The 15,787-nt window shown below is 48.5% G+C and overlaps 1 long non-coding RNA gene across 1 annotated transcript in view; it reads right to left on the reverse strand.

Annotated features, from left to right (window-relative positions):
- LOC142559632 (uncharacterized) overlaps window positions 1-15,787 on the reverse strand; it is a 119,599-nt gene that overhangs the window by 38,094 nt on the left and 65,718 nt on the right. The window lies entirely within an intron of this gene.

Consider the following 15,787-nt stretch of genomic DNA (forward strand, 5'->3'; position numbering starts at 1 on the left):
AAACCTTAAACTACGACTCGCAGAAAACATACAGACATGATAGCTCTAGGACTGCAATTTTACTATACGGGAAAACATAACTCTGTTACGGGAAAACTCAAAAAACAAATTATGGGGTTTTACGTGAAAAAAACCACTTTCTGATAATGAGGCACGCCGTACTGGAGGACTCCAGAAATTTCGAACACCTGGAGTTCTTTAACGTGCAGTAAATATAAGTACACGGGTATTTTGGCATTTTGCCCCCATCGAAATGCGGCCGCCGTGGCCGGGATCCGGTCCTGCGACCTTTTGCTCAGCAGCCCAAAAACAAAGCCACTGAGCAACCATGACGAGTACGCGAGAGCAGAAAGAAACCCATTCACACATACAAACCGGCCGCGGCATTCAGAGACCGGCCACGGTATCTGCCATTTTGCGCGCGCCGGCGCGATGAGCTGGCGCTCACCTCCGCCGCATCACTGCCCACGCAAGATGCCGTGGTTCTACCACAAAGATCGCCTTCGTGCATAGCATTCACGGCAAGCATTTCAAGGTAAACATTACGGTTACATATGCTCCAGTTGCCGGGAAGCGTGAGAAGCAGTCGGGGATCTTTGAATGCTATCGCGTTCCACTCTTAAATGCGAAGCTTAAAAGTCCTCCAAATTTTTTCCATGTTCTTGCCTTTTCGCACTTCTCGCTGTCGTGAGTGCCCATGCAAGCCGTAAATAATTACATTGCCTGGGGTACGAAAATTTCTGGCCATTCCCATCGGCCGTTGAAAAATTGAGCACATTTTTACGATCAGACTAGTTGGATATGAAACTGGTAAAATTAACCCGAAAAATAATGTTTACCTGTTGTACTGCGGGCTGAATATAGTGGAAAATGTACAAGCTCCAAAATTGACGGCAAAATTTCTGGTCTTCAACAGTCGTTGCTAGGTCAATTACGCTGTCGATTGACGACCTACCTTTTTGCAAACCTGTTATTATGTATTGGGATGACAGGATAAGCCAGTGAGCCAGTCGATCATGTTGCAGCTGTATGTGTGTGTGCGTTAGGGAGAGGCGAGGTCCCCTGATGAACTAATGTCTACCGAGATCACGAACCGCACCCGAGTAAGAACCATCGTCTGGGTCGATTGGGTTCGTGGTGCCGAACAAATGGCATGTGCAACCTGGGTATTTGGGGACAGTGGTCAGCGAGACAAAATGGCAGCGTCTTGGTGTTGCCTGCCAGACCTATACGTTAGAGCGTAGTCATACTCCTATACACACAGCACCCAAAGGACTAGCCGTCTGGAGAAATTCTTCAGAGAGGATAAATAACAGAACATGACGGTCAGTGATCATTGCGAAAAGGGCGGCCTTATAAATACGAGAGAAACTTTTGTAGGGACGATACGATGGCATGACATTCTTGTTCAGTGATGGTATAATTTCGCTTAGCAGGAATGAGAGTGCGGTTCGAGTAGGCCACGACTTGCTCTTCAGATGCACGGTTCCGCTGCATCAAGAAAGCGCCGATGCCATGCCCACTTGCGTCAGTGGGTAGGATAGAGGAAGCTGTGGGATCAAATTCAAGAAGCACTGGTCCTGATGTGAGACATCGTTGGACGGTGCAAAAGGCGGTTTCGCCATCATCCCTCCAGGTAAATGGTTTGGTATTGATCAGAAGTTTGTGAAAAGAAGCTGCGATCGTAGCGAAGTCGCGGACAAAGCGGCGCTAGTAGGACGCTAATCTGAGAAAGGCGCGAAGGTCTTTAGATGTGGTTGGTTTATGGAAATGCAGTATAGCAGCTACTTTGTTGTCATCGGGTAAGCACTCTTAAGCACTCTTAAGGGTAAGCACCTAGTGCTTTTTGGCTGCGGCTCGCAAATCGATACCTTATAGTACAGAACTCCAGACCGGCCTTGGATACACGCGTGAGAACGTCGTCTAATGTTCTAGGCGACGAAAGAAGCTGGACAAGATGACAATGTCATCCAGGTAACAAGAACACGTTTTTCAGTTAAGGCCGGGCAATACGGTATCGATGATTAGTTCAAATGTGGCTGGCACATGGCACATTCCAAAGGGCATCACATTGAATTCGATATGACCATCACGTATGGCAAAGGCAGTCTTGGTCAGGCTCATGCATCGGGATCTCTCAATAGCCGGAGCGCAAGTCGAGCCTCCAAAATTTTTACGCACTTTGTAAGGTATCCAAAGCACATTCAATGTGAAGCACAATATAGGCATCCTTAGGGGTAATTTTGTTTGGTGCCGCATAATCGACGCAAAAGCGTACCGAGCCTTCCGCGCCAGCATGTCGTCGACTTGGTCTTCGATAACCTTATGTTCAGAAGCAATATACGGTAAGGATGGCGGCCAATTGCGCGAGATCCGTGGGTCTCGATGCGATGAGCGGCCACTGTTATTTGAGCCAATCCATCTGAACAAACGTCAACGCACGTTTTATGTTTCCTTGCCTTGAGATGATCAGCAAGGCATAAGTATCTGTTAAGCTGAGATCTATACTCATAGTGGCCTTTAAAGCACTGCGTGAACGTTCCCTGGGCTGGGGCGAAGCAGGTGAAGCAGTGACGACACATACTGGGGCCGTATAACCTAAAGCTATTCAAATATGTTCTTAATACAATCGCCTGACATCAAACTTGCGTAACCGCCGACGCAAGCATAGGGCATTCACCCGCAAGGTTGTCTGAAGAGAACAATAAAAAGCTCTCCTCGTTCATAAAAGGTCCCTTTTGTTTGCTTGAAAAACGAATAACATCGCCTGCACTGAGCGGCTTGCCTTATCTAATTGGCTGACAAGAGGCGACAGAGCACGTTTAAGTGGAGAGAGATTCGATGAGGCCGAGCCACCACATTGGAAATCGAGAACCGGATGAAGAGGGAGGTGCCGGCGTCTTTGACTGGTCCGCTTTCGTTTAATTAGCTTGCGGTGACTGGTCCGAAATTACGCCGGCATGCAACATAAGGTTAAGAATGCCGCTGAAACGGGTCCTCGTGCTCGAAAACTGTACACGGCTTCGAACAAAGTTTTAATATACGCAAATAAACCCATGCTCTCTGGCAGGTGCGAGTAGGCATTGCCTGAGCGATCGGTGGCTGCTATCTTTTCTTCCTTTGAACGGGGCAGCCAGCGGCTATTCAGAAGAAAATTCAGTTTTCTTCGGCATATGAAAGCATCTTTAACGCGTACACGTCCCTTTGACGCAGTGAGGTTTGGAGGTTTTGTGACGTCGCGTGGCAGGCAGGTGGAGTGGGTGCAACCCGAAATCATATGACCAATAGCCGAGGGCTAATGACGGAAACGCGTCGAATCAGAAATAACTATTTTTCTTTTGTTCGGTCAAATCATGCATAATCAGTGGGTACACGTCATATCAGAGGGGGAGCTATCGTGGTTTTCGTGACGTCGCGTGACAGAAAGTTGAAGTAGACGTGGTCCAAAAAGTTTTTTACCAATCGCGGGAGACTGATTGCAAAATTTGAATAGAAAAAATTGGGATAGTTTTCCGTTGTAGCATCCCTGGTGCGGCGTCGACAAGGCTGGCCAGAGTGGACCCCTTTGGCAGTAGAAGTTGCTCTGGCCTTGTCTTCAATGTGGTCAGACTGGCGCAGCCGCGTGAAAAACGCACAAGAGGTGATTTCGATTCCCCAGAAAAGGCAGCGTTGATAAGGAGAAACGACAGCGTCACCGCCTATATCGTCTCTTGAGTGAACCGTAACAATACCTGCATGGCTGGGTGAAAAGACAAAATCTGCCGCTGTGACTATGCTTGGCGGCGAGGAATCAGCCATGTGAGAGAGCTCAGTGTTCGTAATATGCATAAGTGGTTGTCCACAGGAAATGACAGCAGACGCAGCATACAAGAAATCACGAGCGGTGCACTGTTCGGTAGGCTAAATCGGACTGTCATTGGCACCACATAAGACCGGGCCAACATACTGTGTTTGCACTTTGCGGAGTCGGAAGCGTAGGTCGCGATGTATCAGAGAGAGGGCGGCACCAGGGGCTATAAGCGCGTCGACAGAAACACCTGCCACACAAACAGTGAGTAAATTTGCCGGGTGAGGAGGAGGAATTGTGACAGTGCGCGAACACGAAGTTTCTCCTTCAAAAACTGCATTTGCTAGCTTTCCCAATGGTAGGCGAGAAAATTGGAGGCAGGATGCAGGCTCTACCAAGCACCGTGAGGTTTGGGCTGGACGCAGGAAGAGTTGAGTCGTACGGAAACGGTTTAATGCGGGTTAACACTACATATACATTATAACACAACGACTGAGCACTCCGGCGGACATGGCTTGACTAACTCGCCCATCGCGGGCAAACAGCAAAAATGAGGCGAGGCTCCCGGAAACCAAAGTAGGAAAAGTAGGTGACGATATCGGCGCGGCTACGCGCGGTGCAGGACACGTTGCGTCATCTGTAGCAGCCCACACCAACAGGGCCGAGCACATCATATCGCCCACATTCCACCCCTGTCTGTATGACCAAGTTCCTTGGTCTAACTTCGGGTCCATACTCACTCAAGCATGAAGTCTCGCAAGTGACGGGAAAGGTGGCGCACACGCTGTCGGCGCTGAGGCTGCGTCTGGTCGATGGCCGTTTCATCATCAGGCACTGTAGTGGAGGATGTCTCCCCTTCAAAGCTGGATGAAAGGTGTGCCGCAGAAGATGACGGAGACACATACAACTTAATTTTCGAAACATGCACAGTTCTTGGCTGCTTAAGCAGGCGAGCTGGCATTCCTGACACACCCAAAGTCTTGCATGGGAAGGCAGTAAACTGCTCAGCGAGACGGCAGAGCCCTCTGTTGGGTGGTGCCATTTTGTCGCGGGGCGCTAACGCTTAACATTTGATCCACACTATGTCACGTACTGTGAAGCTATGAGAGCGATCAGCACTATCATAGTGGCGTTTGCGGGAGGATTGACCTGCTTCTGAAATGGCAGATTCATCTGTACCTTGCACTGTTACGTCGAAGACGCGCTGAACAAGGTCGGTTTGTTGGAGCGACCGTTGTTGGTGGAGAGAAACCTTAGACACGTAGCTGAAGAGTAAGTGGAATGGGGAAAAGCTTCTGCTAGAATTCACTGAACTGTTGACCGCAAAGGCTTCTTCTTGGAGCTTTGCAGGCCATGATAAATGTTCCAAAAGCACATATTTTCCGTAATGTTGTAAATAATGTGCCATTGATACGTTCAACAAGGCCGTTCCCTTCAGGTCGGTAGGCTTATGAAAAAGTGCAGCTCAAGGTTATGTAGACGCATGAGCCCCTTGATCTCTGTGGACTCAAAGGCCGACCCATAGTCTTGGAGGCAGTGGTTAGGTGCACCAAAGCAGTAAAGCACTTTATGCAAAGTCTGAATAGCTTCGCGTGCCGAGATTGACGAAACAGCGGCTGGAGCAATGAAGCGAGTCGCGTAATCAATCACGTTCAGTTTGTACAGTGACGATTTGCCGGGAGGCGTAGTTATGTGATCGATAGCAATGCTTGAGAATGGAACAACTAAAGTGGGCATTTTGCCAAGAAAACCAAGACTTCTTGAGGTTGGACGGTTATACTTCTGGCAGTACTGGCACGAAGACACGTAGGTCTTGACTAATTTTTCCATATCTGGCCACCAGTAGCAGTCTTGCACTTTGTGTAAAGTCCGCTTAACGTCGAAGTGACCTGTACCATCATCTAGTGGCGAGAAAATGGCGGGGCGCCATGACGATGGCGCTACTACAGCACAGGTTCGTGAATGTGTCCGATGCTATAGAATGTAGTCGATTAGGTTGAACTCGGCAAGAGCATCATCCACTTGCAAGGTTTTGAGAATTGCACTGCATTCACGGTATTCTTATTGCGTGGTAGCCAGCATTTGGGTAGAGTGTGTGACTGCACACAAACGTAGAGACAAATTGTAAGCTACAGCATTCTGCCGGCCAGGCAAATGTCTTACAGAGAAGTCAAATTGAAACAAGTCTTGGAGCATGGGCCTAAATCTGGAAGATTGTTGCGCACGCTTGGTCAAGCAAGCAACAGTCCAGTTATCTGTAACTGGGACGAACTTCATTCTGATTAGAGGCTGACGAAATTTCACTGCTATTGCCCAATGTACTGCAATGCCTTTCCACACGTTACTGTGGGGCTTGCGTTCGTCTAGTGTCAGAGGTCGGCTAGCTTAGGTAATACCACGTTCTTTGCCATTCTTAAATTGTGACAACACTGCTCCTATGGCTTCACCAGAAGCATCAGTTGCTGCAGAGTGATTGAAATGAGCAAGTAGTGGTGGCTTTGTGAGGGCTGAGCGAATAGTCTGGAAGGCACTTTCGCATTCTGGGTACCATAGAAATGTGGACGACTTGACGAGGGCTTGAAGAGGGGCTACAACTTTAGCGAAGCTCCTCAAGAATTGATGGTAAAAGCTGGCTGTTTGTATCCAAACAACGACTTCCTTTTGCTTTCGGGGAGTTGCGATACGTTACACGGCAGCTCCTCTTTCTAGATCCGGGCGTTGGTCTTCACTTGATATGATGTACCCGAGAAATTTGCTGTTAGCGAGACCGAAGGAACATTTTTTCTAGTGAGGCCTTAAGTCCACTGGTATGCATCAACTGAATGGCCTCTTCCATGAAATCTGAGAATGTAGTGAAAGACTCTCCGTAGGCAAGGATGTCATCGAAGTATACTGGTATGCCGCATTTGTCCGGGCGAGGCTGAACGTCTTGTAATACCAGTTGCGTGGCTCGCTGAAATGTGGACGATGCACTCTTTAATCCGAATGGCATTCGGGCCCGCATGTAAGTTCCATGGTGGGTGATGAATGCTTCTTTCTCATAGTCCTGTGGTCTCAGGCTGACTGGCTTTATCGCCCTGTTGCTATTCTTTCTTTCTGCAGCAATGTTATCAAAAATGTAGTGAAATGCGCTTAACCAGATAATTCTAAAAATTTAACATCGTTTCGCCAAATAAATTTGGCTTCAAGGTAGGATCCTCGACTGACTGTGCTACACTTCCTTTCACGGATAAAATAAAAAGCGCTATAGATACCTGTTTCTACGCAGGATCAGTTTTTGTTGCTCTATCGATCAATTGATATAAATGACTCACCCGGTTGTTTAACAGATACCGAGGCCTTTCTTTACGCTGACGACACTGCATTACTTGCAACGAATCGTTCCCTAACTTCTCTGTCTACTAAGCTAAACACTGATTTGAAAAATATTTTAACGTGGTGCCAGCTTAACTCGCTAAGAATCAATCCTACCAAAACGTCTTTTATGCTCCTTCACTCGAATTGTAGGACACAAGAATTCATTCCCACTGTCAACCTAAACTTTCTTGACATCAGTGCAGTTAATGAATGCTCATTTCTTGGAATAATTCTTGACAGAAACTTTAAATTTACGATGCATATAACCTATTGGAAGCGCAACATTTCTCCCGGAATTAGAATTTTACTTAAATCTAGATATTAATTGAGGAAACCAATATTGCCAACCTTGTATTATTCTTTTATTCACAGCCATGTCAGTTATTGAATTACAGCATGGGGTAGCACATATCCAAATCATATAGCACCACTCAACACTTGCATCATCAAGCCATCCGAATATTGTCGTTCAGCTCATTCTACTGCAATGCTTCTGATATGCTTCTAAACTACGATACACTTTCAGTAAAAGATCTTGTTAAATATAACTTAACCGTAATATTATTTTAGGTAACATGTAATCCTCCCCAGTAAATATATTTTCTGAGGCTACTTTGGCTAACTTGAATCGCACAAGATTTGCAGCTAAAAATTTCTTATTGCCACTAATACATACAATTTTGTAAAACAATCCGGATATTGCGCAGCATTACCTACTTGCAACATCCTCCCACTAGATGTCAAGCGCTCTTCAACTTTAGGCTCCTTCAAGAAAACGTTATTCACTATTCTACTAGATAGGCAAAATAATCAACATACCTAAGCTATTCAGTTCACTCCTGCTTATTTCCTTACCGTTCTTCCTTTTTGCTTAGTGTTTTTTCTCATTTGAAGCCTTTATAAGTATTTTTGGTTTCTGTTTGTACTACATTTACTTTGTATAATCTTACACTTAGTGGTGATTGTATTGTTTTATGCTGTGTATTTGCTCTAATGTACATATTTTCTGACAGGAGGTCCCCTTTCAGCCAAATGATCTGGGACCTCCTTCTCTATACTTGTGTAAGCATGTATAACTGCTTGTTAAAGAAATAAACTGAAACGTATGATGACACCAGTGGTGGGGGGTACGCAACCTTGATCGTACATTCATTAAGTGGAATGTAATTCACACAGAAGCACTTCTATCCACGGCGAGGCACCACAAGGACTGGGAATATCCACGGGCCAGATACACGGAGGATGATATTTTGAGCAAGGAGTTTTTTTATTCGCCTTTCAAGGAAATGCCTGTCTTCTAGTGTGTATGTGTAAGGGCTGCGGCTCTACGGGCACCAAATCAATTCGATTTTGAATTTCGGTAAAATGACCAATATCATCTTCATGGCTAGAAAAGACCGCATTGTTCTTGGCCAGTGTGTCAGCAATGACAGACTGCTGTACAGGGGAGAGCTGGCTGCCTAGACTTGCTGGTGGAAGTTTGGGGTGGATGGTTACAGGCACCGTAGTGCAGAGTTGTGCGGCAGTGCTGCTGTCCAACGGAATTATCTTCGCCGCCAAAGCTTGCCAACGAGGCTCTTCTAACGAAGGTAAGGGTTCTCGTTGCAGACAGTCTTGTTTTGAGCGGGCTAAAATGACGGCATTGACCACTCTCGGAACCAAACGCTGAGCGGCCAGAAGCGTTATACTCGTGGCTGGATTTTCTGGCTGAGTGGGCTCTGGTAAATGGAAGATCAAGCGAGCGCGCGCTGCCAAAAGCCGGTCTTCACCCAAAATAAGGGGTAGGATGTCATTCTCCAAAACTGCTGCCTCAACCACACCAGTGATAGGGCAAATAGGAGGGCGGACCCCACTGGTAGTTCTTTACCACCTCCAACGACGGTAAGAGGGAAATTAATCCTTGGCAAGATCACTGCGGAAGGTAGGACGGCTTTAGAAATCAATGTCACGCTCGAGCCAGAGTCCGGAAATGTTTCCTGTTATCCGAGTCCTGCAACGGCTGCCGCGAAAAATGGACATTGACGTTGGGAGCCTTCAAGTTTTTCAGGCGTACTGTGAAAGGCCCGTGGCTGTTGGGCATCAGGGATGGTTGACGGTGGGGTCCGTGGTGCCCTGCTGCTACGCGAGGGACATGCCGACGCCAAATTCCCTATCGCTTTAGAGTTGTAAAAGATTATTTGGGCCATGCCTTGGCTGCTCCGAAATGCTGGGGCCCCATACAGTGCAGTAACGGCTTCGTATCTTCGTTCCCAATGTTCCTTGCGCGACTCGCAAATGCGCTGTCTTGGATCTGCTTTTGTAGTTGTTGGCGGAGCTGGTGGCTGGAAGTTATACTCCTGACGTCCTGAATTGTCACTTTCAAATGAACGAGGCGGTGGCTTCTGAGCAATAACCAGTGGCTTTACGCTTGCCCTGTCGTGGGCATGTTGAGTGCAGTTGTCAAGGCTTGTACACGTGGACATGAAGTCACGCACTGTTGATGGTCCATTAGCCGCGATGGCTGCAACAACATGTGGTTCCTGAAAGCTTGTAGTAGGGGATCAATCTTCTGGGTGTCAGTAACGGTGACGGGGTAGCTTTCTAACACCGGCAGCTTTGCGTAAGTGTGCTCTTGTAGGCTCTAGCCTGGGCACTGTCTGATCTTTATGACGCATTGCTGCCACTCGTTGAGAATCAGCTGCCATGAAAATGTTACCTTCAGGACGCCACTCCACGTTTCCCAGGTTGAATGGTGATTTCTAAAAGCGAGGTGCCAATTCCAAACTGTGCCTTTCAGTTTACTTGCGGCCATGAGACGGATGGTGACGTCATCCCATGAAACAAGCTGTTGTACCCGTCGGACGCCACGGAGCCAGACTCTAATATTTTGGGCTGGAGACTGATCAAACTAGGCAATCGAGGACGACAGGTTTGGCAGTGTGATAACTGTAGTTGAGGGGCGAGGTAGCTGTTGAAACAGAAGTGCCATACTTTCGAGCGTCGCTGACTGAAGGGTCAAAACTCAGTTGCCGGTGGTTCACGCCCTCTTCACGCTTGACCGTGGTGTTGCCTCACGACGTTGGTGAATTTCGGCTTCGAGGTGCTCAACTCGCTATTCCTTAGAGCCGGTGCTCTCTGACTCGGCTCCGAGCCGCGACGTGGTCGTTGAGTCAAGCTCCTCCCAACTAATTTCTGGTATGATGCATCGCGAAATGAGGCTGGGCTCACGGGAGACCAGGCGAGTGAGCTCTAAGGGACAGGTTATGCCCGGGATTCAAGTTAGTTCTGGGCTACTACTTGCGAACATTCACGGCGCTCTTCATCTGACGGCCGTGCTTATCTTTTGATGTGGAGTGAACACAGACGAGCGGTAAAATGGCAGAAGTATCTTCAGGCATGAGTATTCGATGGCGTGAGGGGGCGAGTACAATGAGGGATGCTGTTGAAGAGGCCTACTGACCGTCGTTCTTGCGCTGCCGCGGCTAAGTGGCTTGGCAGAGGTTCGGAGTCGACAGCGCCAGATGTGGCGCTTGGGCTGGACGCAGGAAAACTCACATTATAGGGTAATGGTTTAATTCGGGTTCAGGTTACGTCTACATTATAACACACCGACTGAGCACTCCGGCGGCTATGGCTTGACTGACTGGCCCGTCGTGGGCCAACAGCAAAAAGAAGGCGAGGCTCCTGGATGCGCAAGCACGAAGGGTAGGTGACGACGTCGGTGCTGCTACCTGCGGCAACCTGCGCAGAACACGTTGCGCGTACTGTAGCAGCCCACACCAACTGGGCCAAGCTCATCACATCACTCACAGCACAGCGGCACGGTGGCGAAGAACGATAACGGGCGGTGCCAGAAGACCGAGACTTGTCTCAGGCAGCTGAGCGAGATTGATTGACGTGACGATAATCTATAGGGTTCCGGAAAGTAGGCGACGGATCTGGGAACATAGTCTCTCTCATACGCGGAATAACAATGGCGTTTATCTTGCTGGCGCACTCAACAGAAACGCAATATATGACCATGACTGCCACAGTAGAAACATGCTGGGCAGCAGGACACCAGATAGAGTAGCATAATGCGCAGGGGCCGGCGCTGCCTCCAAGGCGAGGTGGCGGCAGATATCAGCAGGTGCAGGTGGTAGCCATACCGGAGACTGCGTAATAACCTCTGCATAAGAAGGCGCACACACAAGCGCCGATTGGCTTGGTGTGGCACTTGTCATGGACGCCATTTTTTTGTAATAGTCTCATGCAAATTGGGAGAAGGTGCGGACAACGACGAAATAGCTGTGTCGGCGGGAGCATGTCCGTGATGCTCCTCTCTCACTATAATGCGGATGAGAGCCCGCAATTCGTTACTTTCTATAAGGCGAGCGGCACTGGAGGCGCGTTAAAAAGAAAAGAGGAGAGCCTGGCAGGTCGTTGCCATGTCGCGATATCGCGAACTGCAATAGGGTACTGAATGACGAGAGTGTAACAGGCAACGGAGATGGTGTCCTTAAGGAGATGGCTAACCCGGTCCTTTCTGACATTTCACTCTAAGCGCAACAGCAGAGTCACGACGTGTTCAATGCAGGAGGTGTAAGACTTGTCAGCTTCTTGAATGTGAATAGCGAACTTCTGTTTGGCTACTTCGGTGCGCCCAGAAGACGTGCCGAATATCTGACGCAGCTGCTCAGTAAATATTGACCAATCAGGAATGTCTAGCTCATGGTTGTAAAACCACGTTTTAGCGACCTCACTAATGTAAAAAGCAATAACATGGATCTTGCGTGGCTCATTCCAATGGTTGTAAGCGCTCATCCGTTCGTAATGGTCAAACTAGCCTCCAACGTTTTGGCCGCACAGACCAAAAAAGAAGCCCGAGGGTCGCGGTGGGCTGCGTTGACGAAAAAAGTTGGCCGAGGTGGTTGAGCCGAGGTGGGTGAAAGAGTGGAAGCGTCCGTTAGTGCCGTGGCTCTTGGTGGCGACCAGAACTGGCAGCCAGAGTGCAGCTCGAGGGGGGACCAGTATAGCACGAGGAAGGTGGTATGAACGGACGCTCCACCAATTGCAACACGACGCCTGGCACGATGAGAGAGCCCTTGTTTTGTAACGCGACCGGACGAGTCTTTCAGTCGGTCCCCACTTGACAAAACAATGGTGATTATCAGGGTGGGTATATACAGATGAAGACTATGATTAACTACACAGTTTGCGGTAAAAATATGTATGTAGGTATCCACCTATCCACCTATCTATTTGCCTATATACCTAACTGTTTTTCCGCCTGCCTGAGTCACTGGGTAGGCGAGTTCTCAGAAAAACCATTCGACTGTGGTAGTCCTTAGTCGAATAAATAACGCTATGGGCTGCGGTGCAGGGATAACAGGGTCCGAAACCGACCTCGGACCCAATTGGGTCACTGAGTATGTGCCAGTGTGTAGTACACAGGCGACTCCATTCAGCGAAGCTCTTTCACGTCAAAATGGGTCACTTTAGATAGGGATCTGGGTAGGCATCGTTGCTTGAAGAAACTTGTTGGCTTGGACTTGGAGCCCTGTGTGATTTGAGTAATGCGTGGCTATCAGCGCTGGTCTTCAATGAACCTCCTTTCCACCAACATGCGTAACCAGTTATGTACCGCTCGGTATGTGTTGCTCCACAATGAAGAACAAGCTCTCTCAAATTCGTACGATGCTGAGCAGTATTAAGTGCATGTCAGAACAGTTCCTCAAGGACAGCAACCCGACGGAAAACGATGCTGCACCACAAATACACTTAGTTTGTGGCGCTTTTAAGTGAATGCGCCTTTCACGCCAACACTCAATTAGCTACGCCATAAATGCACTCGGTATGCGCCGTTTTTCAATGAGTGCTTCGCCAACTTGAGCCAGGCGGCGTTACTATGGCACACATAGCGGGCATATGTGCCGCCTGAGCCTCATATAACTGTCACTTTGTGTGCGACCAGGTGTTCCAGAGCCCCAAGTCTGGCATGAAAGGTCTCAGCATTTGTTCAAGTCTCTTTCTGACTGCCCCGGGCCCTCCGACGAAACGACGTCTTTAAAGGTTCTCTGCGGAAGACCATTCTTTTGCAGGTGTTCGAACACCGCTTTTCTTTTGTGTCGAAGTGAGGGCACAGCCAACTGAAATGTTCGATGTTGCGGGTATCACCACAGAAGGCACGTAGCGGGAAAGCGCTTCGTTTAATCTTGAATATCGGATCCATAGCTCAGACTGGGGGCCAACTGGTCGACTTTGCGGGTGAGCAGCTGGTTAGCGTCGAGGCGGTCCAAGTGATCGCTGCAACCATATGAACCAAATGAAAAAGCCGCACGTAGCCTCTTGATGGTAATGAATATGCGGGCACCATTGTCCATGGTCTTGCCGGCCATTTGTGTAACGGGTCGAGGGATTCCGAGAACGAGACATTAATAATAATGCGCACCTGCTGCGGGAATAACTGCAGGAAGAGTTACCTAATGATCGATGTATCCTGTGAAGCGGTGCGGTATCCCGTTAAATGCATCATGCGACGCTGGAGATAGGCGGGTTTGCGGTCAACATGTGCTCCCGCGGTGAGCAGCTGCTTCAACCAACGCGGTTCCCACTCCGTTGTGTGGCGTATTAGTTTCACCTTGAAAAGGTCATACGGGTTATGAGCAGGTGGGGAGCGCAGAATATTCCTGACGGTGGCAACAGCAGCAGACAACAGCAGGCAGCAGCGAGCCGATTGCGTAGTCGGATTTGGCGTTTTGTAATGTAAGTCAGGAGCGGTTACTACAGGGTGGTGTACCATGTGGTTCAACGTCGCAGCTTTGATGGGGTCGGCTTCCAGGTCCTGCAGGAGCGTTTAGGGCTTCGAGGCTTGATAAGATGGCCCCCCACGAGAAATTCTGTGGCTTTCGTGTGCGAGCGTCGGGAGGAACGAGGACCTGGCGCTTTGCCGTCCGCGAGTCAACCCTTCTGGGTTGCTTTCATCGGAAACGCGTGCGTCTAAAAGCGCCTGAGCTCACGACTTGCGGGAAAGCGTGACGAAATCTCTTTCCCACATCTTAATTTGGTTTGGGTTGTTGTCCGAACGCAGTTGACCAGGACAGCTTATGTCAAGAAGCCCGGGTGCTCTCCTCGCATGCCACGTGGCTCGTAAGCGGGGAGCATGGGGAGGCGCTGCCGCGTCTTCCCCAATCTGCCGGCGCCGGCTCACAATAATATATTGATCCAGTGCTAACAAACTACAACCGACAGTCATCGACGGATTCGTCCTGCCGAACCTTGTATGATACAACGCGGGCAGGTTTCTTAGGGAACCAACCTAGATTTTTATTTCTGAGTACACGTTCTCATGGGCGGGTTCAGAAGATCGTGCAGTCAAAGAAAGCAGTAAAAGCATCAGGATAGAAGGGGGCCACTATTGGGGATGTCGGTGGTACGCTGCGATACAGTGGAGAAGCACGGTGCTAATGGCAGCGTTCTCGCATTTCTCCCTTATGGCACCTATCGCCTCGATACACTGTCGTTGGGCGCTGAGCTTCTTGTCGAAGACGCAATTTCTGTGGTTTGAGACGCTTTGCCTCTGGTGTCTATTACCAGAGGTATTCGTAGAAGCTGGACAAAGTTTCCAGCTCATCCATGAAGTGGCACTTATTATATCGGTAGTACACGTGCACTGGCAAGCCACGGTGGTAAGCGCAATGCCACGTATAACACATAGCGCAACCTGATGCCACTAATGATGACCTGCTAAAAAGAGATGCGAAATTTTAAGCGGGGGAATAAAGACATTCCTTGGTTTCTCAGCCAATTTTTGAACTTTTAGGGAAATTGAAACTACGTACTCCATCTCACCAGTACCTTCCATCACTGCCGACGGTATCAGGTGTACAATGGCAATATCCTTCCGCAGCGCAATATAGTTCCAGGCGTAAATGGCTCTTTATTAACTGTACCAGAGGGTTATATTTTTGCTCGGTACCAGGTACCATGCAGTGATACATGACATGTAAGAATCTGTGTGCCTGCACGTCGTATACTGATAATTGCTGTGGAAGTTACCGCCGGTAAACGGAATACGAACTCGAATCTTCATTATCTAGGAAAATGGCAGCGCCCAGAAAGCGCGAACCACCCACTTCGATACGAATTGTGGCTTGTTACTCGCTCTCTGCTCTTTGAGCAAAAACAATTTTCAAAATCTGTCATCGGTAAGCTCCAAACAATGGAGCGTTCCTTTGCTTCGACCGCTTCCTTATTTTACGTAAGGCCTCTTAACCGTATATATGGGGGCAGGACCCACAAAGCGCCGACGAATTTCGATGCGAATTGTGGCTTGCTAATGGCTCTCTGCTCTTTCAGAAAAAAATAATTAGCGAAATTTGTCATTGCTAGAGCACAAACAATGAAACGTTCCTTTCCTTCGACCGCTTCCCTACTTTCCTTAAGGCCTCTTTACAGTTAAGAACTCATGGGGGAAGCAAAAGTACTCTGAAAACGGCCTTCTTCCGTCCTCCCGTAAGGAACGGCTGCCGCACGCCTAGGTTTGAGAGAATCTCCTAATATCATTACGCAAACGCCATTACTCAATGAAAAGAAATTGTATGGCCACACAATTTTTAAATTGAAGTGCTAACATGGAGACCCATGGATGCTTCCTTCTAACTTGATTTTATAAACGTAAAAAAA

Source organism: Dermacentor variabilis, chromosome 10, assembly GCF_050947875.1.
Source record: "Dermacentor variabilis isolate Ectoservices chromosome 10, ASM5094787v1, whole genome shotgun sequence".
In the NCBI taxonomy this organism is placed as follows: domain Eukaryota; kingdom Metazoa; phylum Arthropoda; class Arachnida; order Ixodida; family Ixodidae; genus Dermacentor; species Dermacentor variabilis.